Below are 26,386 nucleotides of genomic sequence, written 5' to 3'. Positions count from 1 at the left end.
ATATAATATCACTGTAAACTTAAATTGTTAGAAAGGCGTTTTTCTTTTTCTTTTCTTTCTTTCTTTTTTTTTTTAGATGGAGTCATACTCTATGGCTGAGGCTGGCTTTGGACTCTCAGTCCTCCCCTTTCCCCTCAACACTTTAGTCTCTCAAATGAACCATCATATGTGAGGGCTAAAGTTATATTCTAAGTTTAAATTATTGTGCTTAAGATATATGTAAAACAAAAGTGCCTCTAACCTGTAAGCCCCATTTGGCCAAGGACAGATAGCTTCCTGGAATGCTGGGGCTGTTGTTCATGTAAGATAACAAGCCATGTGTTTTTGCTGCTGTAAACAAGCTTGGTTGCCTCAGCTGTACAGGATGTGCTTGATCATACATAGGCAGGAGGTACATAGGCAGGAAGTACATCAGGATGTATGCTTGCTCCTGATTGGACATAGGTGGGAAGTACATAGCCTTGTGGGTTTTGCCTCTGACTAATGTAATTTGGCACCATACTCTGGGAATCCTGGGTATGGACCTTACCAGTATTGAAAGACCTGGCCCATCTTTAATAAAGCTTGCTTCAATTTTGGCTCCAAAAACTGTGGTAGTGGTCTTATACTCACCTGATGGGATTAATGTTTTCTGGAGGTCCCAATGAGGTCATACCACCCACCCAAATTATAAAGCCAGACATTTAGTCTGGGACTTCGGGGGTGAAGGGCTGCCTCAGGAGGTATGCACCTTAATATGTTCCAAGGCTCCGAGGTGTGCTTTGATTTCGTGGACTATTAGAGTGAACTGCTGTGTTGAGAGAAGCAGCAAACATCTACAGAGGCCTCTTCTGGTAAGTTATAGTAATTTTCTGTGACATCTGGTCTGTTGGGATCCCAATCTGGGATGTGGAGGGGTTTGACAGGACTCAAATATCTCTTGTCCAGGGCAAAAAGTGAGACGTTGCCTGTCCTCCTGGTTCTGGTTATTTGGAAAGTTTTGTCTGTCTGTTTTGTGTGTGTGTGGGTCTGTGTTTTCTAGTATGTTCATAAGTTGCAAATGTGGGAGCTGGGACAGAAATGGGTCAGACTCAGTTGGATGTATGAATGATGGTGGGTGGCTACCACATGATTTTGTTTCTGACTGGTCTGCTTTGAGTGTGTGAGCTTTCTGTGTTCTGTGTTTACTGGTTTTGTTTTTGCTTTCTCTGCTGCTGCCAGTTACCACTGCGAACATTGCTTGCCATGGCTGCTTTGATGGCTAGGGTTCAGAACTGATTTCTGAGTTTTCTGGTCACTGGGTTCAGTTTAGTAGAGATTCAAGTGTCTTTTGGGTATGGATAATATTAAAGTTGTTTTATGCTGTTCTACTTTATTGAAAAGCTGGTTCTGGAGTTGGGTTATGGTTCTCCCTTCTCTAGACCCAAGCATGCTTATTTAAAAATCTCCCCTCTCTCCTATGTCAGGAAATCCACCTGACTCTTTGACAGGGAAAAAAGAGCAAAATAAAACAGCTAAAAAATTAGACTACTGATTTCATTTAACTGCCTAAAACTTTTGCTAAGATATAAACCTTGTCTCAAGATTTGTAAGACTGTTATGTGAACTTATTGTACCTCAAGATTTGTAAGTTTATTGGGTATGGTTAAAAATCTTCAAGTTTTGTCAGTTTGGAGAGCAGGCACCCAGTTTCTCTCCCAAGGCTGCAGCTACTTTGTTAGTTCATTTCATATGTAAAAATCAGGCCTTGCTTTTTCTAGAGCTACTAAGTCTTCTGCTGAGAAAGGCAGACATAGGTTTCATAAATAACTTTTTACTATTCCTGTATTTAAAAGAACTTGCTTTGCTATGACTTTTCTGATTAATAACCACTCATGTCTCTGGTAAACGATTAGATGGAAAGAAAAAGGTTTAAAGTTTATACAAGTTCTGAGGGCCTAGAAAAGTGTTCTAAGGCAAATATGAGTTGTAAAGATCTAATGATGTGAAAACTTAAGTAAGTTTTGAGGGTCTAAAATGTGTAAATGTAATTTATAAAAGTCTATGGAAGTGACTTAAGGGATGTAAAAAAAATGAGAAAGCTTTCATATTTCTTTCCCCCTCTATGTTATTGTTTTACTAAGATTTCAAAGATTCAGAGTTTTAACATTAATCAATGGAGTCCTGGTAAGCTTGTAAAGCACTGACTATTTTTAGTCACAAGCTCAAGATTTTAAATTTCCTTTGGTTGTGTTCTAAGTATGGACTTAAATGTGCTTCTTACCAAGCTAAAAACATCTCTGTCCAATCTATATATCCAGCTCTCTGGACAGAGAGAAAATGTTCATGTTTTTAAACCCAAAGCCATAGCTTTTGCTATGACTCAATGACATGAGTCTATTCTGGCTGTTTTACAGTCACCTGTTAGCTGCTTTTCCTACAATGTGGATTTCAGTACAGATTACAAACAGTGGTAATGTTAATGTATCTAAAACTTTTATGTATTTGTAAACTAAAAAATTCATGGAAACATCAGAGAATCAAGGGAGTTGTAAGAGTTGAATCCACCTGTTATAGGTCAAATGGACTCTGGATAAGTACTCCTGTCATATCAATCAACGGCTTAAGCTTCCCTGCCTATGCTACTCCTGAAGGGGAAGCTCCAAATGTAATATTTTCCTTTAAGTTCCTAAACTTTAACTGTTACCCCTAGTCTGTATCAGTCCCAGCAGATTTCCACTTGGCTGACAGACCTCATGAAGAAATCTCTTTGGACTACAAACTGCTCCAAATGGCTGTGAGCCCTGGGCTTGCTGAAAACTGATGTGAACCAGTCTAGCTGATGTGATTGCTGTCTGTTTCTTCAGCTGGGTCACCTAACCAGATGCTTCTGAGAATGCCCCATTGCCTGAATCCCCTCCCAGCCTTGACTAGCATTCCGGATCCCTGAGCCCTGACAATGACATTGTAATTTCAGCAGGAAGTAGTTACAGAAGACAGTACATTACCCCTTATCCTCAACAGGCTGGAATGTTAGGTCAAAACTACAACCCACCACCACCACCATCACCACCACCACCACCACCACCACCACCACCACCACCACCACTCCCTGGCATATGGGGACAAAATGGTTACCTATAGTGCCGATTGGTATACCAGGAAATGTGCCTGCTAAAAAACAAATAGGCCAAGATCTAGCAAAGGTAGATTCATTATCTGAAGTAGTTCCACAATATGATAGGGCGCTCAACCTGCTCCATGTAGAACAAGGAGGTTATTGTGCTGCTTCTATATAAACCAGTTCTGAATCTTTAGAAATAATCTGACTGTACCCACCCCTCCCCCCCAAAAAAAAACAAAAACAAAAAACATTGCAAAAAAAGGGGAGGGACCTGAGATAAAATAAAAATATATGACTAGTCCCTGTTGTCATTTCAGGCTCCTCCTAGATAATAACTCTTATGTCAGCCATCACAGGGCCTTTAGCCCTTCTGTTTCTGCTAATTACTGTTGACCTTTGCATCATTAATGCCTTAACTAGATACATAAATTCCCATCTGGGTGCTATTAAGCTGATGGTTATTAGATTCCAATATAAACAGATAGCCACCACGGAATCAAGGATTTGACTCAGGATACAACTCAGGGGGAATATGAGGGCTAAAGTTATGTTTTAGTTTTCAATTACTGTGCTTAAGAGATACAGAAAACAAAAATGCCTCTAACCTTTAAGCCCCATGTGCCCAAGGACAGATAACTTCCTAGAGTGCTGCGGGCTGTTGTTCATGTAAGGTAATAAGCCATGTGTTTTCGCTTCTGTAAACAAGCTTGGCTGTCTCAACTGCACAGGATGTGCTTGATCACACATAGGAAGGAGTTATGTCAGAATGTATGCTTGCCCCTGATTGAACATAGGTGGGAAGTACATAGCCTTGTGGGTTTTGCTTTTATAAGCTTCTGACTAATGTGATTTGGCACCATACTCTGGGAATCCTGGGTATGGACCTGCTCAGTGTCCATGCACCTATCCTGTATAATAAAGCTTGCTTCAAATTTGGCTAAAAAAAAAAAGTGGTCTTATTTTCACCTGGTGGGATTAACACATGCCAGTTTCACACATATTTTTTAATCAACAATTTTTTTTCTGTAAATAAACACAGATAATCACGTGTCAATTCCTGTGCCTCAATAGTTATATGGTTGTTTTTCATTACTTTCTATACTGTGCACATATATTATAGACACTTCATCTTATCTATGGAGTAAAGAGACTTGAGATGACTGAATATATTCTTTGTCCATAGGAAAATACTTAAGACAGTTTCTGTCATGAACATTCTGTCAGTTGTTTTGTTGCTGTGATCAAAATATCTTACTGAGACAACTTAAGGGCAAGAGACTTTGGCTTATAGTTTTAGATTTTAGTCCATCATGGTGGGGGAAGGCATGGCAATTTAGTTCATGGCAGCAGGAGTGTGGCTGAGACTGTTCACATCATGGCAAACTAGGAAGGAGAGAGTTGGGGAAGAAGGAACCAGAGGCGGGGTAGTAACCTTCAGAAGCTCACTCCTAGTGACTTATTTCAGCCAGCTAGGCTCTTCCTCCTAGAGGTTCCAGTTTCCCCAAACTGCACCTCCAGATGGAGAGCAAGTATTTCAAACATGAGCCTGTGGGAGATATTTCAGTTTCAAGCCACAACAAACACTTACTTTTATTTACTCACAGACCTACTTTTCTGTGGGACTCAACATTGCTTTCTGCTCTCCTGCTACTGTTGTTGCTCCCAATCTTTCCTCCTTTTGAATTTACATAGTATCTTTGTCATTCATTTGTGTCATTTGATAGTTCTTATTTCAGTAACAGAGGGTGCATACTGGTATAACTATATGCTGATTTCCTACCCATCCAGTGCTCTTTGTTACTACATCTCACATGTTCTCTCTTCTTTGGCCCTTAATCCACCTACGTAGTGAGAAGCACCTTAAGGAGTCAGACAGCAGGGAAGGGGGAAGCCAGGGTATCTCTCACTCTTTTTTTCTGCTTTTTGTGGAATATGGCCTCTTGAGCCATATAAAACTCTGCAGTTTTGTTTTGTTTGTACTATGGGGACACCCTCTTTTCCCAGTGTCACCCCCATGCAACAAAAGGAATGACTTCCTGATTTCATTAATCTGTAGATTGCTTCATTATTTTAGATTTGGCTTCTTTAATGCTTCCATTCATCTGTAAAGAAAAAGTAGATCCTGACAGACCTGTTCCTTTTCCTGGCTAGATCTTGGTTGAACCATTAATAGTGAAAAGAACACAGATTCAGAAAGAAGCTGGATGACCTAAGTATAAAAACTATCTACCTTGTTGATTTATTTCCAGAGTTTAGAACATTGTAAGTGCTTAATAAGCATTTGTTTGGTAAATGAGTGAATGAATGGCTAATAACTGCCTCTGCCTACTCAGAGTAAAATTACTTAGGGTAAAATTTTTTTTTTTCTCAGAAATGCCCTTTTATGATTCCCATCTAAAACATCTTTGGTGGTTTGAAAAAAATAGCACCCGTAAGATCATAGGGTGTGGTACTATTAGGAGGTGTTGCCTTGTTGGAGTAGGTGTGGTATTGTTGGAGGAAGTGTGTCATTGGGAGTGGGTATTGAGATCTCAGAAGCTCAAGCCAGGCCTAGTGGCTCACTGTCTCTTCCTACTTTCTGTGGATCCAAATATAGAACTCTCATCTCCTTCTCTAGCACCATGTCTGCCTGCATGCCACCATGCATCCCACCATGATGATAATGAACTAAACCTCTGAAAATGTAAGCCAGCTCCAATTGAATGTTTTCCTTTATAAGAGTTACCATGGTCATGGTGTCTCTTCACAGCAATAGAAACTCAAACTAAAATAGAAGTTGATACCAGGGTCTGGGCTATTGCCATGATAGGCCTGACCATGGTTTTGTTGGAGGAATGTGGACATTGGATTAGAAAAGCAGTTGAATGCTTTAAATGGTGCTTAATGGACCATATTAGTAGGAGCATGGAAGACAGTGGTGCTGAGGTGATTTGAATTGTGGGGGTCTGGCTCAAGAGGTTTCAGAGGAGAATATTTTATGTAGCCCAGAGACCATTTTTGCAATATTTTGGCAAAGAATATGGTTGCTTTTTGCCCTTGTCTGAAAGGTCTGCCTGAGGCTAAATTGAAAAGATTTAGATTAATTGTTTTGGCAGAGGAAATCTCAGAACAGCCTAGTATTGACTCTGTCATGTGGCTATTAGTGTCCATTCTTATGCAGATCTATAATGAAAAGGAGCAAGCTGAGCAAGAAAAAATATAAAATGTGTAGTTTGAGGAGAAAAGGGGCATCAGGAAGTGGAATGAAGTTAAGTCCTATGTTCAAGGAGATCAAAGGAAAACCTGGTGCTAAGTGGAATAAAGGGGTTGGTGACCTCAGGGGAAGACCCCACTCAGCTAAGCTTCCAACTTGTGAAAAGGAATTAAAGAAAAGCTTAGACCCCGGAGGTGGTGATGCACACCTGTAATCCCAGCTCTCCAGAGGCAGAGGCAGGAGGCTCACTGAGTTCAAGGCTAGCCTGATCTATAGAGAGAGTTCAAGGACAGTCAGTCTTAGGCAATGAAGGAAAACATTGAAAATAGAAAGCTGGTGACAATGTTTTTGAACAAGGGGGCCATGTTCCAGCCCCAGCAAGCAGCAGAATTTGGCAGGTTTGGCCACATGGTTCTGGCTTTTGAATCACAGATACAAGAAAGAGATTATGGAATCTCCCTCCATAACTAAGGAAAGCTGCTGAGGCCAGGCATGTGTCAGGGGTGTCCATGAATGGAGGCCTAGAGAGGCCATTGTGTGAAGCTGTGAAGGTGAAGTCTGGATTTCCTTGGAGACCCAAGATGTTGGAGATCCAAGAGTCATGGGACACCTGCCAAGGAAAGCTGCTGACAAGGGTGGAGCCAACCCAAGAGAAAGAAGTGTGTTACAGTCAGAGCTAAAAGGAATTAGAGATCTGAAAAGCACTTTGACATTAGACATGGAGATGCAGAGTTTGGAGTTTGTCAAGTGGATTTTTGGTTATGCTTTGGTCCAGTAATTCCTTACTATGCTCCCTTCCTTATATTTTGGAATGGTAATATATATCCTGTGCCATTATATGTTGGAAGTATGTGATCTGCTATAAACCTATGGGGGCCAGTGAGTGGAATGTGGTGGTTTGAAAGAAAATGTCATGGTGTCTCTTCACAGCAATAGAAACCCTAACTAACACAATATCCTAGTCATGGTCTACAACAACGTTATGTTACATTCCTCCAGAGTATTCATCACAATTTGAAATGGTCCCATTTGCTTTTTATCTGCTTATCATTTGTCTTCTGTCTCCACCATCTGATTGTTGGCTCCAGAATGCCTGGGATCTTGGCATATGGTAGATAACCAATAAACACGTTAAATGAGTGAATGTACAAAGCACTATGCTGAAAGTTCCTCATGGATACCTCACTTACGTCTTGTAGTAAACCCAATTAAGTTTTAAGCATCATTAGGTTCCCCTTTTCCCAAATGAGAAACATAGGATTATGGAGTCTGCACAGCTGAAAAATGATAGAATCTAGATTTGAACACAGATGACTGGATCCTATTAGCTCATGAGTTATTTAATGGCAGGAATCCTCATAACCTTTTAATGTACAAATGACAAGAAAAAGAAGCATGTTCATCCCTGTTCAAACCTATATGAACAGAGTCCTTTTAAATATAATATTTCTAGAGTGTCAGGGATATATTTTTAGAAATATTACTGATTTTTTTTCTGTCCTTTTGATTGGGAAGTTGGTGAAACTTGTACAACTTAAGAATATCAGTTTATACTGAGATAGGGAGAGATGAATATTACTTTTGTTTCAGCAAAATCTGAGTCTGTTTCACGTGTGGCCCTAAAAGTTAATTTTAGCATCAACATGAATGAATAGATGCCCGTGTTGTTTATTAAGCATCTATTCTCTTTCTTCATTATTTCTACAAAACCATGATTCTCCCCTTATACCTCATTCTCTTTCTGTCAGCCTAAGTGGAGACATATTTTAAGGTGTGCTTCCCTATACCAATTATCTTCCTCATCAGTGAATGACATAGAAACCAACAGGGTGCCTTCTATAGTTCTGGCTAAAGAGAATTCTGGGCATTGTTTGATTGTTCATGACTAAGATTCGAATTGGAAAGAGATGCTGTGTCTGCATGTGAGGCTGGATGATAGAGAAAGTTACACTATAATGAGAGACTCTGCATCTATGGGTAATTACTTAGCTGACCCACAAACTTACTTGGATTTCACATCATGTGAGACAAAAATGTTATAAAAAGTTATTTTTTAGGTTTTCTGTTATTTGTGGGCAATGAATATTACCTGTACATGTAGCAAATAGGACCCATAACATCCCCTGTATGTATTCTTGCAAGCCATAGTTTGATCACTAGGCAGAAGCAGTACAACATTGAGGTAATCCCAGTACAACATTGAGGTAATCCCCATAATGAGGTCTACATCTCCTTGGTAAGGTATATAAATGAGCTTCAGAAATAGGTGGGCAGGAAAAGGGGGATGAATTCTGCTCATATTTTAATTATGTCTACCTCAAGGCAGGTAGTTGTACAAGTTAAAAATGTATGTTTTTAACCCAATAGTCACAGAATATTTGTTCAATATTATTTAATAGGAATGAGAAATCTGACTTTTTCTCATTGGAATTATGGGTTTCTTTCTAGTGTTTGAGAGACATCACATATATTGACTACAATTTAACACTAATTTATTTGGAATTTTAAAAAATAGCATAATATTAGATTCTGGTTGTTACATGTTAGTTAAGGTTAAATGTAACTTGTATGGATGTAGTGATCATTGATTAAACATATAGAAAAATCTCCACTTTTGGTTTTACTTCCCACTTTTGTGTGGTGCTTATTTTTTTGTAGTTTTCTTATACACTTCTCTTCTTTAAGACAGATATCTTCAGGTGAATATTCAGTGGGTCAAACTTCAATTTCTATTTATTTTTGTGTGAATGGGTTTTCTGAATTTATACGTGTACCATGTGCATGCAGTGTCTGAGGAGTTCAGAAGAGGGTATTGGATCTCCTGGAATTGGAGTTACAGGTGGCTGTGAGCCACTGTGTAGTTGCTGGAGTGGAACCCAGGTCTCCTGGAAGAGCAGCCAGTGCTCTTCACTACAGAGCCATCTCTACAATCACCTTTAAACAGTCCAACTTTAAACAGGGAAACAAGCACTCATCTCCAGTGGCCAGCATTCTGTCATACATTATTGGACCCTGTTTTAGGCCATTAGTTGACTTGCTCAGGATTGGGGGCCTGAGTCTTGCAACTTGCATAAAATTTTGCAATACAAATAGGTTAAGGCCAGCTTGAGAGTGCTGTCTAAACTGATGGGAGTGAGACTTTCATTGAAGAGAGACAGGAGGGACATAGCTGTCCAATCAATAGTGTAATAGTGGAGAAGACATCTCCAAACTACTACAGCTAAGGAGTTTACAGATTCGTTCTTTTCCTAAACTGGGTTCTTACCTTCTGGATACCCACTTATATGGATTTCTCTAGGTCTTATTTAATTCCCACTTAAAATCACAATGGGTTGCCATTGCCACTTCAAATCACAAAACTGGTTCTCTTCTTTCCTTGGAGCCTTTAGCCAAGGCTCTTTGAACTAGTCTCCCAGGTTGCTGGTAACTTTGGGGGATTCTCTTTGAGCAATTATCCTGGCTATATGCTCCCTGTAAGGGAAATTCAGATTGCTCCGGGCTTCAAAATCTGATTTAAACAAACTGATGATTTAAAGAGTAAAAGTGAGTGTTCCTACCTCTCAATGAAGCTTCTAAGGTAGTTTGTATAAGACCACATATATAATAAAGAATGAGAATTAAAATCCAAGCTACCTAACTTTCAAAACATATGCACATAACTACTATGCTAAATTGGTTTTCTGTCAAAATCTTTGTGAAGTAACTTCACATGTTAGAAAATACTGTGATAGGCTTAGGCTAGAAAAGATAATGAGACTCACTTCCTTGCCCTCACTTAAGTAACTATGTTCAATCTTTCATTCCTATCCCAAATTTAGTCACTTTGATTTACTGGTTCTTTGATATAAATGTGACTTTAGGCTTTGCATCCAGCATAGGCAAGCATAAGACATCCACCCTCAACAGGAAAATCTATGAGGGCACACCAATCAAAGAAGTGGACCTAACCATGGAAGAACACATGACCTGCGAGGGATCTCAGTGCTATAACAGAGCTGGCTACCAGAACTGGACATGTGGGAAAAACTATCTAGTCCAGGGAGAAAGCTGAGCGATTACCCAAATGTTTGGCAATAGTAAGGAAAATGACTTCAATCATCACCATGTTTTATTGCAATTTCCTCTGAATTGAAACATTCCTTCCTGAGAGGAAGCTCCTAAGACTGAGGAAGCTCAGGCAAGGACAAAATTCATTAGGCTCTTTCCCCAGATTGTGAGGGCAATAAAGACTTGCTTGGAGGAAAGGCCTGTAGATTGGACAGGGAGCCCCAGGGATGCAGCTTCCTTCAGCTGTTATCCATGCTGGGGAGGATTTTTGGTGATAAAGCTATCATTGTGTCACTCATGGTCCTCAAATTTATCAGTTCACTAAGTCGGTTTTGTTGGAACCATTTCTTTGGTCTGTCATTAGTGCCCCATCTGGGGTGAATAAACATTTGTTTATGTTTCCCTAGGAAAAATCACACAGAAACCCCTTCTCTGGGACATATGTTTAAGAGAAAAGAGAGGATTTTATTTCATAGTCTGTTCCATGACTTGGTACATTCACTCACAAGCTCCTTATGGGGCTTCTCAAGAAAGCTCAGCTATGGAGTAGAAATATGTGGAGAGGTGCTTGGTCTGTCTGGGTGTGGTAGCACATGCCTTTAATCCCAGTACCCAGGAGGCAGAGGTAGGCAGGTGTCTGAGTTCAAGGCCATCTTCATCTACATAGTGAGTTGTAGGCCAGCCAGGCCTACAGAGTGAGACTCTGTCTAGAAAACAAAACACAATAAATAGTTTGGTAATGCAATGGATGAGTGGTGATGAAATTTAAATATAATAAATAAAACGTAGATAAGTAAGATAAGAGGCTTAAGCTATTAGTGTGAAGTTCAGGGAAACAAAGACAGAGCTAAACCTCTCTTGAGTATTAATTGCATCTACATTGAAAGCAGGAAAAAAATGTTTCTTGTGGAGGGCTCTGCAGAGCAGAATTAGTCCATAGTCACTTCACATTTAGTTTATGAGTCCCACTCAGAAAAGAGAAATAACCCCAAAGAGGGCTGGCTTACTTGATTTACTTTTCTTTAGGAGGAAATGTAAATGACCAGTGGAAGGCAGAGCACAGGCCCTTCAAAATGGGGGCTTTTAGAAATGCTATGGGAAGAGAAGTCAGCTTTGACTATCAGCCAGAGTTGACTGTAGACATTAGCTGTAGCTAGAAGCAACTGTAGTGCAGACAGAGGCTTCCTGTCATGGTTTATACGTCTCCCATTTTAATCCTGGATGAGGAAGAAGCAGCCTAAGGGTGAGAAAGGAAGACTAGAAACAGAGCTAATCAAATAGTCTCGTGCCATCCAAAAGCACTTTTTCAGGGGATAAGTTTCAACTTTAAATAAAATTCAGAATGCTTCCCACAGGACAGTGTAACAGATGATTCTTATTGTGATTATTTTCTCAGGTGATTCTAAGTAATTTCGAATTGACAATTAAACTAACCATCATGAAGCAGATGCAGAGATCCACAGCCAAGCATCAAGCTGAGCTCCAGAAATCCAGTCAAAGAGAGAGAAGAGGGATTCTATGAGCAAGGGGCATCAAGACCATGATGGGGAAACCTACAGAGACAACCAAACCAAACTAGTAGACACTCATGAAACTTAGACAAACATCTGTGGAGCCTCCATGGGACTGAACTAGGCCCTCTGCATAAGCGAGACAGTTGTGTAGCTTGATCTGCTTAAGGGGCCTCCTGGTAGTAGGATCAGGATCCATCCCTGGTGCATGAGCGGGCTTTTTAGAGCCCCCTACCTATGGTGGGACACCTTGGACAGCCTTGGTCCAGGGGGAGGGGCTTGGACCTGCCTCTATTGAATGTACCAGGCTCTGCTGACTTCCCATGGGAGGCCTTCTTGTAGAATGGAATGGGGGTTGGTTTGTAGGGGGGAGGCTGGAGGGGCGGGAGGAGGGAAGAGAATCTGTGATTGATATGTAAAATGAATAAAAATTTTCTTAATAAAAAAGGGAAATAAAGAAAAAATACATTGTATGAAAAATTTATTTTTAATAATTACCCCCCAAAAAAACCTGACCATCATAGTGGACATAATGTCAAACTTCCTTCTCAATACTATGTCCATAGATTAGTGTTGCTCTCAGTTCTCTATCATGAAAGATTCTTTTTGCAGATCCAGATGAGGAGGAATGATGTTTTCTGCATATGACATTGATGAACTCAAAGTAGCTGTAGTTACTTGTCCAAGACTTTCACGATTGGACCTGTCACGATTTCACAAGGCCCTGACACTCACTGAGAGACTATGATTGGTTATTGGTTGTCTGGGGAGGGGATGCCATTTTCCTCAGTGGTATAGCCTCTGGTAAGTTTCCCATGTTCCATTTATAACTCCTGACTCATGTTCATGCAAGCAACCTAAGTTAAACAGAGTAGGCCAAGAAACCAATCAACCAACCAAACCAAAACCAGACATCAAGGTAGGGGACTTGTTAGGAAGAGAGTGGAATGTGGTAGGGGGGGCAGGTAAAATGGCCCAAATTTAGTATATACATGTTTGAAACTGTCAATGAACATACATAATACATATATACATTATACATCTCTCAGATTATTAGAAAAGATAGTAGTATAGCTTAAGTTTTCTCCAGTCCTGCCTGGCCAATCTCTCTCACTCACCAGTCCCGCAGCTGCTCAGACCCAACCAAGTAAACACACAGAGACTTATATTACTTATAAACTGTATGGTCATAGCAGGCTTCTTGCTAACTATTCTTATGTCGTAAATTAACCCATTTCTATAAATCTACACCTTGCCACATGGCTCATGGCTTACCAGTATCTTACATGTTGGTACTCATGGCAGCATCTCTTTGCCTCAGCTATCCACTTCCCAGAATTCTCTTCTCTGCTTGTCCCACCTATACTTCCTGCCTGGCTACTGGCCAATCAGCATTTTATTTATACAGAGCGATATCCACAGTACAGTAGTAATAAGAAGGAAAAAACATTAGAAAGAGTTCTGAGGATGATTTTTCAGAGAGCCAATATCATCATCTAACCTTCTTTTCTTTCTTTTTTTTTTTTGGGGGGGGGGGTTCAAGACAAGGTTTCTCTGTGTAGTTTTGGTGCCTGTCCTGGATCTCACTCTGTAGACCAGGCTGGCCTCGAACTCACAGAGATCCATCTGGCTCTGCCTCCCAAGTGCTGGGATTAAAGGTGTGCGCCACCACCGACCGGCCCATATTCTAATTTTCTTAAGAGAAGGTTAAATTTTAGTTCTTATAAAAGAATCAAATCACATGCTTTATCCTTGTAAACAGAGCTATGGAAAAGAAATATCTCTTTTCATCTGAATTCTTTTTAGAAATTTTTAAATTTAAATTTTTTTCAGAAGTTCATACATGAGAACTAAATCATTTCTCACTTCCTTCTCCTGACTCCAACTCCTCCCGTGTCCCCTTCATTCCCTCTCAAGTTCATGACCTTCTCTTTTATAATTATTGTTTTACACATACGTATACACCTGCACTCCCTAATAGGCCCATTTAGCTTTTAGGTACATGTATTTAGGGCTGACTACTCATAGCTGAGAGCCACAGGCCATCAATGCCTACTGAGACAGGAGAATCAGGCTTCTCCTGGATCAGCCCCCTTCCCTGATAGGTTATCTACTTCTAGTAGTCAGCCATAGAAGAGTTTTTGATGTTAGTTTCCTAACAATAATTTTAGGGATCTGTGTTTTCTATTTCTATATATTTTTTGAATAGCTTAAATTTTTTATTAGATAGTTGGCCAGAACAATAATTCACCTGAAGCTGAATATTTTCTACTTTGAGCATGCTGCATAATTCCCATCTCTGTTCCACTTGAATAATTGCAAGTATTAATTTTGGTTTTTATGTTTTCCACTCAATTTTATAAACTAAAATGTCCAACTTATTACACAAACCAACAATGTAATTGGTGACTGATAAAAACTTCACAAAAACTTTGTTAAGAAATATTTAAGAACTCCAGCTCAAATGCAGGGAAGGGAGCATGTGGGCAGCATACGGATTCTTATCTCAAAAAGACGTTTGGATTAAAAAATTACCTGATAAACTTCTAAAGGCTAAAATTAAGGATGTAGGTTTAATGTCCGGTGGAAATGACTTAGTAATGGGACTATAGTATTATATCTGGTAGTGCTGAACATACAGGTTTCCCTATGAAGGAGCTGCCTCTGTAAAATTTTTGTGTCATCAGTCCTGAGTCTATGTTGAGGAGAGACTCTAAGGGGGGCTCAGTGCAGAAGCAGGAAGATCATTTGGGAAGATGTAAGAATCTAGAAACCTGGACAAAGGCCATAGTTGTAGGGTAACAAATGGTTGAATTTTTATATAGTTTGATGACAGTCGTTTCTAAATTTCTGGAGTCAAGAAATTGTGGGATATATCCTGTACAAAATTCAACTAAAAATGGGTCAAAGATCTTATAAATGAAACCAGACTAGGTGTTCATCAACAATTAATGGATAAAAAATAGGAGGTGCATATACACAATGAGATATTATTCTGTTGTAAAGGGACATGAAATCACATTTGCAGGTATATGGAGCTAGATATCATTATGTTAATTGAAATAAGCCACACTTAGAAAAACAATTATCACATACTTTTGTTTATATATGGAATATAGATTTAAATTTATACACATCTCTGTGTGTGTATACATGCACGCATGTCTCCTCTCTCTGAATGTGTATGTATAGGACATGAACGTAGAGAAGGGGCTATGTATGAGAAGGGAGGGGGAGGGGAGAGAAAGTGAGTGTAATAGAATACATGTGACATGAATTCAGGAGGGACTATTGTGGGAAGGAAGGAGATCATCATGGGGATCAGGGAGATAGGAGTGACTGTGGAGGGGTGAATAAGAGAAAAGTATGGGATATATATATATATGAATATATTATAACGAAAACCATTACTTTGGAAATAATAGATTCTTACAAGTTGTCTTCTGACTTCCATGAGTGCACTATTGTCACATGCACATTCCCATCCCTAATAAATTTAAAAAAAAAGAAAAAAATTACAAAAAAGAAACCAACCTCTCACTTCCAATCCTGGATCAAGAGGACCTCTGTATATCACCTCCTTTCTTTGAGGGTTTCAATTGTAGTACTTCTGGCTTCTAAAAGTTTTAATATCTCCATGTGGGAGCATTCCTCATCAACAGATTGTACTAAAAGTCCTTTCCTTTCTATCTTACATATTGAAAAACCTCTTAATTTCCACTGTCCCTGTGAGGCCCATGTTCCTGCTACCTATGCTAAAAAGAGGGCTTGTGTCTAGTGCAAAGCCCTCTGTGATGTCCTATGAACAGGTCCCAGTCTATGCGACAGTAGCTGTGGCTTTTACTGCTTCTTTGGCCTAAGACACTTGTCTCCAAGAGTTGCATTTAATCCTCTGTGATGTCTTATGAACAGGTCCCAGTTTATGCGACAGTAGCTGTGGCTTTTACTGCTTCTTTGGCCTAAGACACTTGTTTCCTAGATTGCATTTAATTCTAGAATTTAAATTAGCAGAAGTCTTAATAAGTATAATTTGGAAGCCTGTGCTTCTATTGGTCTTGGGAGTTTCTATGTCTGTCATGTACTGCTCAAAGCCTCGTCTTTTCTTTCCTTTGACTATCACAATCTTTAATAGCATTTCTTTGGGCTATATTTTCGGGCTATATAAAAATGCAACCATTTGCCACCCCACAACTATGGCCTTTGTCCAGGTTTCTAGATTCTTGCATCTTCCCAAATGATCTTCCTGCTTCTGTATTGAGCCCCCTTAGAGTCTCTTCTCAACATAGACATGCAGTGTATTTTTTTTCCTGTGTCCTACAGTTGTTCATCAAAAAGGCTCATCTGGGGCCTGTGGCTCTCAGCTATGAGTAGTCAGCCCTAAATACATGTACCTAAAAGCTAAATGGGCCCATTAGGGAGTGCAGGTGTATACGTATGTGTAAAACAATAATTATAAAAGAGAAGGTCATGAACTTGAGAGGGAATGAAGGGGACACGGGAGGAGTTGGAGTCAGGAGAAGGAAGTGAGAAATGATTTAGTTCTCATGTATGAACTTCTGAAATATGTACACCACACCATCGATACTTATTCAGGATTTCAATGGGCAACTGCTTTGAGTTCTGTAAAAGCTGATTCTGTAATCACTCATTTGCTAGAAGTTATGGCCATCATGGTATACCATGATGTGGGTACCATCAAAATTGATAAAGGTTCGATTTGAACAAGAGAGACCTCTTAATTAGAGGAGGTGATAGTTCATCAACTAGCATGAACATCCAATTTAAACTAACTTATACCAGTAACACATGTCTTTTCATTTAATCAGATAATAACTTGCCAAAAAGGAACATCCCCAAAAAACCTTGGGGAAAGGTTTTTGTTTTTGTCTTTTAGGAGAATGAAGGTTAAGGAATTTGAAGAACACTGGACAAATGAGACAACTGAAGAAAAGGGACAAACCATCTATCCCAGGAAATGGAGTGAAATAGCATATGGGTATATCATCTAAAAAATTTTATGTCTTCCTAAATGTTTGTTTCTGCTTTTCTTTAAAGATTTAACACTATTGGTCTTCTAATAGTCCCAGTTCAATAAAAATTTAAAGCTGACTTTGGAGTTGCAGAATGGCTCTCTCCTTCTTTAAACTCAAGCATGTTGTTAAAAGGAAAATGCAAACTCCCTGTATCATGCCAGAAGAAAAGAGCCATCTTTTGCTATGGGACATGAGAAAAGCCAAATTAATTAAGGGACTATTCTATTACTAATCTCAACTCTTTGATTCTATTCTGATTCTTTAAACTTTTCTTAAAGTATGAGTTTTATATCAAAATTTACAAGATTAATATATATATATATATATACATTTTAAACTTTGTTAAGATATGAATGGTCATATAGAGTACTAACTAATTCTAAAAAGAAAAAAGGCTTCAATTAGCTGCATATATATGTCTTTGTGTTCGAGTCTCTTATCAGTTTTCTGTAGGAATTCACGGCCAGGCCTAACATCAACTGAAGTCTTCAGGAATAAGATGGGGCCCCACAACAACAACAATTCCACGTGGACAAAAATAACATCACTAAGCTGACAAACATCATCTACAGATCAGCTTTGGACTACAAAGTGCTCAGAGCAATTTTGAGAGGGCTAGCTGAGATGATCCAGTCTCAAAGACTACTTGAATAAGGATTTGAGATAAACCCTGAATTTTGGCATTATACACAGACTGGATAACGAAGGATATAGTTACCTTTCCTAGAATTTGACAATTAACCTAAAATTTTTCTTTTCAGGATAGATACCTTCGCCCACACCTAGCAGGAAGCAATTTCAAGAATACGACGCCCACATTCCCAAAGAGGTGGTGTGGGGTGGGTGGTTTTTTTGGTCTTTTAATGGGTTTTGGGTCTGGCGTAATTTTCATTGATTAGGGGGGTTGGTTACAAGTTGTTGTCAAGGGTTAGGAAAAGGGCTAAGCAAAGGAGATTAGATTTAAGGTTCTTATTTTAAAAAAAAAGAAAGAAAAGAAAAGAAAAATGTAAATACTATACATTGGATTGGATCATTTTATATTGTATACAAATTATATATATTGAAATTGATACTGTCAGAAAATGCTATATGTATATTTCTAATTGTACCGTTCATTTAACAATGTAATGCAATTTTCTGATCCTTGAATGTTGTTATTACCAACTATTAGGATATAAAGAAATGAAAGTTAGTAGTTAGACATTATAATAGAACTTGTAGTCATATTAGGTATGTCTTCAAGATTGAGTAGATATATTTTAGATAGACAGGTTATCTTCAAACCCTTCAGAGATCTACAGAATATGGCATTTAAAATGTTGTAATAACTTAGAAAATTTTTCTTTTTTGTCATGACTATGAGACATGTCGGCTCCTGGCAGTACCAATCTACTTCAGAGAAAATATGGGCATTGAAAAAACTGCAGTTGGAGTTAACTTTCATTGTGGCAAAAGTTAGCCACTGGACAACAAAGTATCCTCGAATCAACTGCTGACAAACAGGACAGACAGGACACGAAACAAAGGACTACTGATTCTTGTCAAAACAAGTGTGGTTATGGCTTTATCAAAAGGCATCTTCTGAGGCCAGGACAATCTGGCACCATCCCTGAAGTGGCCTTCGCAATCCGGGAAAGGTACAGTGCCCTTTTCTTCGAAGGCAGCTTAACAGGCAGTGGGCCGATGGCTTCTGATGTGCAATGGAACAGCAGTTGAAACGGTTATTCTTGAAGAGTAACTAAGCTCATGCCTCTCAATAGTAGACTGGCATTTGATAGAGGGATGTGGAGAAGAACAGGATGCTGAGATGAAGCCACATACACACATAGCCAAGAAGAATGGACAGCTGAATTAAAAAACATCAACATTTTCCAGAATTTAAAATCCTGAATCATGACATGACACTAGTGGAATTCAGGTGTTTCTGGTATATAGACTGCTCTCACCCAATGTGAGGTTGAACTGTTGACCTTGTGTACATCCTACTTCACAAATGAGTCTGTCAGATACGCTAAGCCTATAGGCTGAAGATGATGCTCCAACACTGCAGAGAAACCTCAGATGACTGTCCAAGCAGCTGGCTGTTTCTGTCAACTCACAATTTTTTGGAAGTTGCTTGCATGTACTTCCTGTTTTTATTTTTGTTAGCTAATATTATTTCCTTCTTGGGTCTCTGAGGGAGTTGAAGATTAGTTAGTTATAGTTGAAGATTAATTAGGATAGAAAGTGAATTAGATACAATAGGATAGATAATGGAATTATTTTCTCTGAATTTGTTAAATACAAATGAACTAGACATTGTTTAGGTATTTACTACTTGTATATATTGTATATAGTTATTGTACTTTTGTATATAGTTTTTCTTATGTTATAAGCTTTTTCCTTTTTTCTTTTTATTAAAATAGAAAAGGGGAAATATGGTGATATTTTATTTGTATTAAAATGTTATTTGTTTGTTAATAAATAAAGTTGCCCGGGGGTCAGAGCTATTAACAAGCCATAGGAAAGCAGGGCAGTTGTGGTGTACACTTGTGATCCCAGCACTTGGTAGGCAGAGCTAGGTAAGTCTCTGTGTGTTCAGGGATACAGCCAGTATTGGATACACATGCCTTTAATCTCAATACCAATCATAGAAAACCTGGAGGTCTATACAGACAGGCCATGGTGAGGTGGTCATGTGGTTGGGTTTACAACCAATGAGAAGGCAGAACAGGAACTCTATATAAAAACTTTAACACAGGGGTAGCTCTGGTTCGGAGAGGTAGGACCACCGCAGGAGGAAGGGTAAGGTTTTAGCTCTTAGCTTGCTGAGTAAAAAGTGAAAGAGGAAAAAGTCAGCTAACTGACAGGATTCTCCTTTCTCTGCCTTCTGGTACACTAAAATGTGAACAAGCAACTTCATTTTCCTGCTGCCAGAGCCAAAAGCTGCTCCCACAGCCTTCTCTGCTACAATGGGCTGCTATAACCCTTCACACCATGAGTCAAAATACAACCTTCCTCCCCTAAGTTGATTCCTTTAAGGTATCTGGTCCTGGCAGGGATAAAGGAAACTACCACATGGAGTCTCTTGTCCAGACATTGTATTTCTTTTTTGTTGTGGCAAATATTTTGCAAAAGGGAAAATGATTGATTGTGCCAGTTTAGGAGAGTCACATTCTAGAAGGTGCACACATGGTGACCAGGAAGTACAGCGTATATGCCTATGCTAGCAAGCTTCTTCCTTTTCCTTTTATTGTTTCTGGGCCCTAGGGAACAAATGCTGCTACCCATACTCGGTGTTCCCTCTTAGTTAATCCTATTTGGAAGCCCTCACCAACATATCCAGAGGTGTGCTCTGTTAAACCAAGTATTTCTCTACCCAACCAAATTAACAATTGAGATTAATCCCCACATATATGAACTATATGAATTTTGAGTTTACTAAAAGCAAAAAAAAAAAAAAAAATCACCTTCACCTTTTTCTCAGGAGACAGTTTCCTTGTAGATCCAAATCCTACCTTGAGCTTGACTTACCATTATCTTTGCCTAGCCATGCCAGGCATGGCCTTTGCCACTATGCTGCTGGTCTTGCTGAGAGAAGATCAGGACACATGTGTTTTGGAGGTTGGAACGTCTAAGTGAATGGTGTAGATAAAGGAACATCAATGATGTTTGCTCTTGTCATGGACTGCATTCCTTACGCGAAACTCAGCGGTGTCTTCTTTACCCTGCCAGTGCCTTAGTAAACTGCATAGGTGGTTACTATAATGTATGGTGTTCCACACTGAAGGAAACAACAGGATCAAGGAATAAGTGCTCTGCTATAAAATCAGGCAAAATAGTTATCACCACACCGAAAATGAAGTTCATAGTAAATGATGACTAATCTATAGCAGTACTGAGAAACTGAGAAGAAATTTACTTCCCAGTTTGTTTACAGGTAGAGCTAACACAGAAGAGTACAAATGGCAGTCACCCAGCTGGCCATATTCTGCAACACTGCTTTTTATTTTCTCTCTGATTTGTAAAATACGTATTTAGTCACTTTTTATGTGCATATGTATGCACCTGTGTGAGTTCATGTGCACCATGTATGTGAAGGTGCTTGTGATGGAGGCCAGAGGGTGTTGGGTCCCCTGGAGAAGTTACAGGTGGTTGTAAGTCATCTGATGTAGGTACTTGGGAACCCAACCTGGGTTCTCTGGAAGAGCAGCAGGTGTCTTTAACCACTGGGCCATCTCTCAGCCTCCCTCTCAGGTACATAAAAAGTAGAACTCTATGCCTTAAATTGTCTTTTTGGTGAACATCTAGGATACAATCTGCTTTAGACAAAAGAATGTGATTAAGTCTGATGTGAATTCTTTTTTTCCCTCATAACCATAAATTGTATTAATCTTAATTTTTGACCTTAGCACGCATTTCTCATTGGCTTATTCCTTTGTTCTTTTTGTCCTTTCCTCTTTCTTTCCCTCTGCCATATCTTCTTTCTAACTTGAGCCCTATCTTAGAAGTCTTCAACGTGAGTGCTTTGAGTGGAAGGGAACTTTCAGATTCCCTACCCTTCCACTTATTGTATTTGTTGTGTTAAATTTAGAATTTGAATAAATACTGAATGAGACAGGCTGACCACATCAGGAGGAAAAAAAATGCCATTTCTTTTGATTTCTCTAGAATTCTAAGTGCATCCCTAAAGCTCATAGGAAGGGTGTGGTTTTGACTCAAACTTTGGCCTATTGGCCAACCTTAGGGAGTCTGGGTTGAGTTAGAGGGAATGTAACAAAACCTGACAGTAGACAAGTCTGATGTGGTTTGAAGTTTCATTATGAAACTTCTGTGTACTTCTGCTTTTCACCCAGTTGTGTCATAGGAAAGCAACCCAAACATTTGGTTCAGTTTTTGCTGACCATCTGTTTAGAATAACTCAAATGCACAGTATTTAAATATTCTACATTGTCACTAGCAGTTTATTTTAAGATGTTGAAACTGAATCATTTACTTATTCATAAACCAGTTTAAAGCTTTTAAAATGTTTCTTCAGTTGTTACATATATACATATACATACACTATATACATATTTGCAGCTGTCTCTTGGTATCCATAGAATTAGATTCCAGGACCTTCCTTGTTTACCAAAATCTGCAGATGTTCAGATGCCATGGTAATATTTTCATATAAATTATATCTATCATCCTATATACTTTTAAATCATGATGCTATATTACTTATATTTAATACAAGGAAAGTGCTATATAAAAAAATGTATGTGCTCAATACAGGTGAAATCTTTTTCAATAATTTTGACCTGTAGTTGGTTAAATGTAGGGATGAAGAGTCCACAGATATGTAATGTCAACTGTTAATGTACAACATCATATATTTATATAGAGTATTTACATTAAAACAAAATATTGAAAGTTTTAATTAATTTACTATATAAAAGTTTATAATTATTATAGAGCAATTGGATACTATAAAAATTAGAAATCAGAAAATAGGTATGGCATAATTTCTTCATTATATCGGCAATATTGTATTAGGTGCTGAGAAGAACTCACAGATGACAGCACATAGACTGACCCTCTAAGAGGGAGATGCACAAATAAAATACATATATTTTAAATGGCCAAGTAAAGTCTATTTTTGTCACTCCAGCATCAACCTGTTTCTTTTAGTCTTTTATATGTAGGCTCAGTTTACCCAGAGATCAGTGATTTGAGTGCAGGGAACTCACCAAGATTAAACTTGAAACATTCAAAGAAGGAATTAGGAAAAAAATCTTTCCATTTGTTAGATGGGTTGAGAGGGTAGGTGGATGAATATTAAAAAAAAAAATGCAAAATTGCTGTCTGTGGAAGGCAAAGAAACTATCAAACTGGAGGTGGGGAAGAGTCATGGTTATGCATGCACCTATAGTTTTCAGGGCTAAAGCTGAGACTCTGGAAGCCCAGTAGCATAGGTTAGGCCACCATGCCAGCATCCCAATTAAAGAGAAGAGTAATGGTAGAAAGCAGTGGCCCCAAATCTGTTTGGGGGGTATTGTTATGAAGGTTAGTTCTGATAGAGGGCAAGGTGTGTCTGGTTGAACCCTGACTTGATTCTTATGCTACAAGGGGGTCTGATGAAGTCCTCATGTCTGTCATCCCTTGAAGAGATCAATCTGACTCCTACAAAATGATCATTTCTGCTCCAGAGTACAGCCTTACCATAATGGATTATTGTCCTTACCTGGGCAGGGTCTGTCCTGTGAAGATTTGTTCTTCCTGGAATCCCAGGTGACTTCAAGTTTAGGACAATTATTTACCTCTGTGCTGTTGTGGAATATTTGTTTAACTATGTAAAGATGTGTTGCATTTGTTTAATTATGTAAAGATGTGTTGTTGTTTTACCTTGCCTGCCTAAGGCACCTGATTGGTCTAATAAAAAGCTGAATGGCCAATAGCAAGGGAGTAGGTATATGTGGGACTTCTGGGCAGGGACAGTAAGTAGGAAGATGAATTTAGGCTTGAAGAAGAGAGGAAAAGAGATGCAGGGACCAGCTAGCCTGACATAGAGGAAGTGGGAAAGTAGATCTTATAGAATGAAAGAAAGTTAAAAAGCCCCAAGGCAAAATATAGATGATTAGAATAGGATTAAATTTAAAAAGCTAGTGGAACAAGCCTAAGCTAAGGCTGAGCACTCATAATTACTAAGTCTTCATTTCTTTGTTTGGGAGCTGGTTCGTGACCCAAAAGAAAATTCCAACTACACTGTACCTTCAGCCAAAGGAGACAAAAAATAAAGACATGGATGTCAGACTTTGATTCTGCTTTTAGTTATCTGTGGTCCAAGTGAGGAGTTAATGCTTTTTAGCAAAAGCAGCTTCTAAGTTCCTATTTCATGCAGTACATTCCACATTTCACAAGATGCACAGCCATATAAAACATAGTATTTTTGAACAAAAATTTGAAAGGAGAATTTAAACAAAACAGAATGTAATTAATGGTTGCTTCCTCCTAATACAGGGGATCAAGCCAAGGGCACTGTGAATGCTAAACAAGCACTCTATCAGAGTCACACCCTCAGCACCACATAATTTTTAGTAGATATATTGTCAGACAATGGTAATGAATAAAGTAAAAAAATCAGTAGGCTCTACTGTGTCTCATCATGCATGACTAATGGTGGACTTCCTGTTGGTTTCAGATAATCAGAACCAGGCTTCTAAAACTTCAGAACAATTATGCTGGAGATTACACAAAAGAAGTCAAGCTGTGAGACCATAAACCTGTGTATTTAACCCATGGATTAGCAGGAATAACAGCATGTCAGTTCTTAAATAACCCAGTTAAGACAGATAGACACAAAGGATAATTCAGCAGTCTAAATAATTCTGCCTGTCTCATGGATGAAGTAAAACTGGACAGCTTTTTAATTCTCTCTTGGTTGTTTTAAAATAAATTACTATGTACATATAGAGCTTACAACAAGATCAAAATGACTTTAATACAACCTACTGCCTTCATTTATTAGTCTGTCTACCTGTTCAATCATTTCTCCAGTAAATATTTATTATATACCTACTATGAAGGAGAGAGCTCTGCTAGTACCTGTTGCTGCTGCTGCTGTTGTTGTTATTGTTTTACCCTTTTGGGGGGGCCTGCCACCCAGCTCCCAAATAAATACACACACAGAGGCTAATTCTTACTTATAAATGCCCAGCCTTACCTTGGCTTGCTTCTAGCCAGCTTTTCTAAACTTTAAATTATCCTAGCTACCTTTTTGCCTTTAAGCTTTTTCCCTTTCTTACTTTGGTATGTCTTACTGTTGTTGTTTGTTTTTGCTCTTTATCTCTTTGGGGGCCCAACACCCAGCTCCCTAATAAACCACACACAGAGGCTTATTCTTACTTATAAATGCCCAGCCTTAGCTTGGCTTGTTTCTTGCCAGCTTTCCTTAACTTACATTATCCTGTCTATCTTTTGCCTCTGGGCTTTTCCCATTCTCTTACTTCTGTAAATCTTACTCTTATTCCATTGCTTGCTGTGTAGCTGGATGGCTGGCCCATGGAGTCTTCCTCCTTCTCTGGCTCCTTGTTTTTTTTCTCCTCCCAGATTTCTCCTTCTATTCTCTCTGCCTGCCAGCCTGGCCTATTTCTCTCACCTGCGTCACTATTGGCCATTCAGCTCTTTATCAGACCATTAGGTGTTTTAGACAGGCACAGGTACACAGCTTCATAGAGTTAAACAAATGCAACATAAACAAAAGCAACACACCTTAAAATAATATTCCACAACATCTTACTTTCACTCTTACTTCATGGCTGGCCCCTAGCATCTTCCTCTCCTTGTTCTCTTGCTCTTTCTTCCTTCTTCTTGCTCCTCTCAGATTTCTCCTTATATTTATTCTCCCTACCTGCCAGCCCCACCTATCCCTTCTCCTGCCTCGCTATTGGCCATTCAGCTCTTTATTAGACCATCAGGTGTTTTAGACAGATAAAGAATCACAGCTTCACAGAGTTAAACACATGCAAAATAAAGGAATGCAACACATCTTTACATCATTAAACAAATGTTCCACAGCATAAACAAATGTAACACATCTTAAAATAATATTCTACAATAGTACCAGTATTAGCAAATGCCTTAGTTGAAAATTAATTACATATCACTGGGATGTGGCCTACAAAATAGAGTGAAACTGCTATGGGAAACTTAGATTTTTATCTATAAGAGTAAATGAGTTTAAATTTATAGGGCAAATAGCCCTTAACATTCAAAACTTACAGTTGTGATTTTTTCCCCAAGAAACAAAACCAACACTACAAAACTACCATGTAAATTCTGAATTAAACCACCAATAAACAAACAGAAACCCTTTCCATGGTAAGGAGTATCAGCAGTGTTTATTTCTGAATCTTATTGAAGTTTATTTCATTATATGATGAGTCACATTTTCCCCTTGCTACTAACAGAGGTTCAGAAAAATCTGGTGGGTATGTTTTATGTAAGGTAAAAAATTTCCCCTAAACTGGTACATCTGGTGGTCAACTGGCCACCACCTAATGCTCCATAATTACAATAAACTCAGTCTGATCAGGCTGAAATCTGGCCAGACTCCCATGAACCAGACTCTATCTTCTGATTTACAGTGTCACCACTTACCTAACTTCTGAAGTTAGCTAGAAATGGGTACTCATCCATCCCTGTACTTTTTGTGGGGGAGGTACTCTTCATTTTGGGTCATCAAATTGTTACTTCTATTTTCACAAGAGGCCCAAAATCTTCATTTCATCATCACTGCCACTGCTGTGGTGCCACCATCTTCATCTTCACCATATTACAAAGACCTCTCTAATGATATTCCTTCTTCTGGACCTTGGTGCTGTAGTCCACTTCTTAAACTATAGGGTGTGACTTGATATGGGGTTTGTGCAACTGAATGTGGGGATCATGAAACAAATTTTGCAACAGTAAATATTTCTAAGTGTGCAACAACCAAAAATGAAATTCAAAATCAAATGCCCATATTATAATTATGGAGCATTAGGTGGTGGCCAGTTGA

The 26,386-nt window shown here is 38.8% G+C and overlaps 1 protein-coding gene across 2 annotated transcripts in view; it reads right to left on the bottom strand.

The window, feature by feature from the left end:
* The window catches only part of Psma1 (proteasome 20S subunit alpha 1), a 135,028-nt gene that overhangs the window by 79,963 nt on the left and 28,679 nt on the right, over positions 1 to 26,386 (bottom strand). The window lies entirely within an intron of this gene.

The sequence above is a fragment of the Peromyscus californicus genome, unplaced genomic scaffold (assembly GCF_007827085.1).
Source record: "Peromyscus californicus insignis strain IS unplaced genomic scaffold, ASM782708v3 Scaffold_4__1_contigs__length_199733344, whole genome shotgun sequence".
NCBI classification, from domain to species: Eukaryota; Metazoa; Chordata; class Mammalia; order Rodentia; family Cricetidae; genus Peromyscus; species Peromyscus californicus.
The sequence above is the reverse complement of the archived record's forward strand: the minus strand, read 5'-3'. Positions and strand labels throughout refer to the sequence as shown.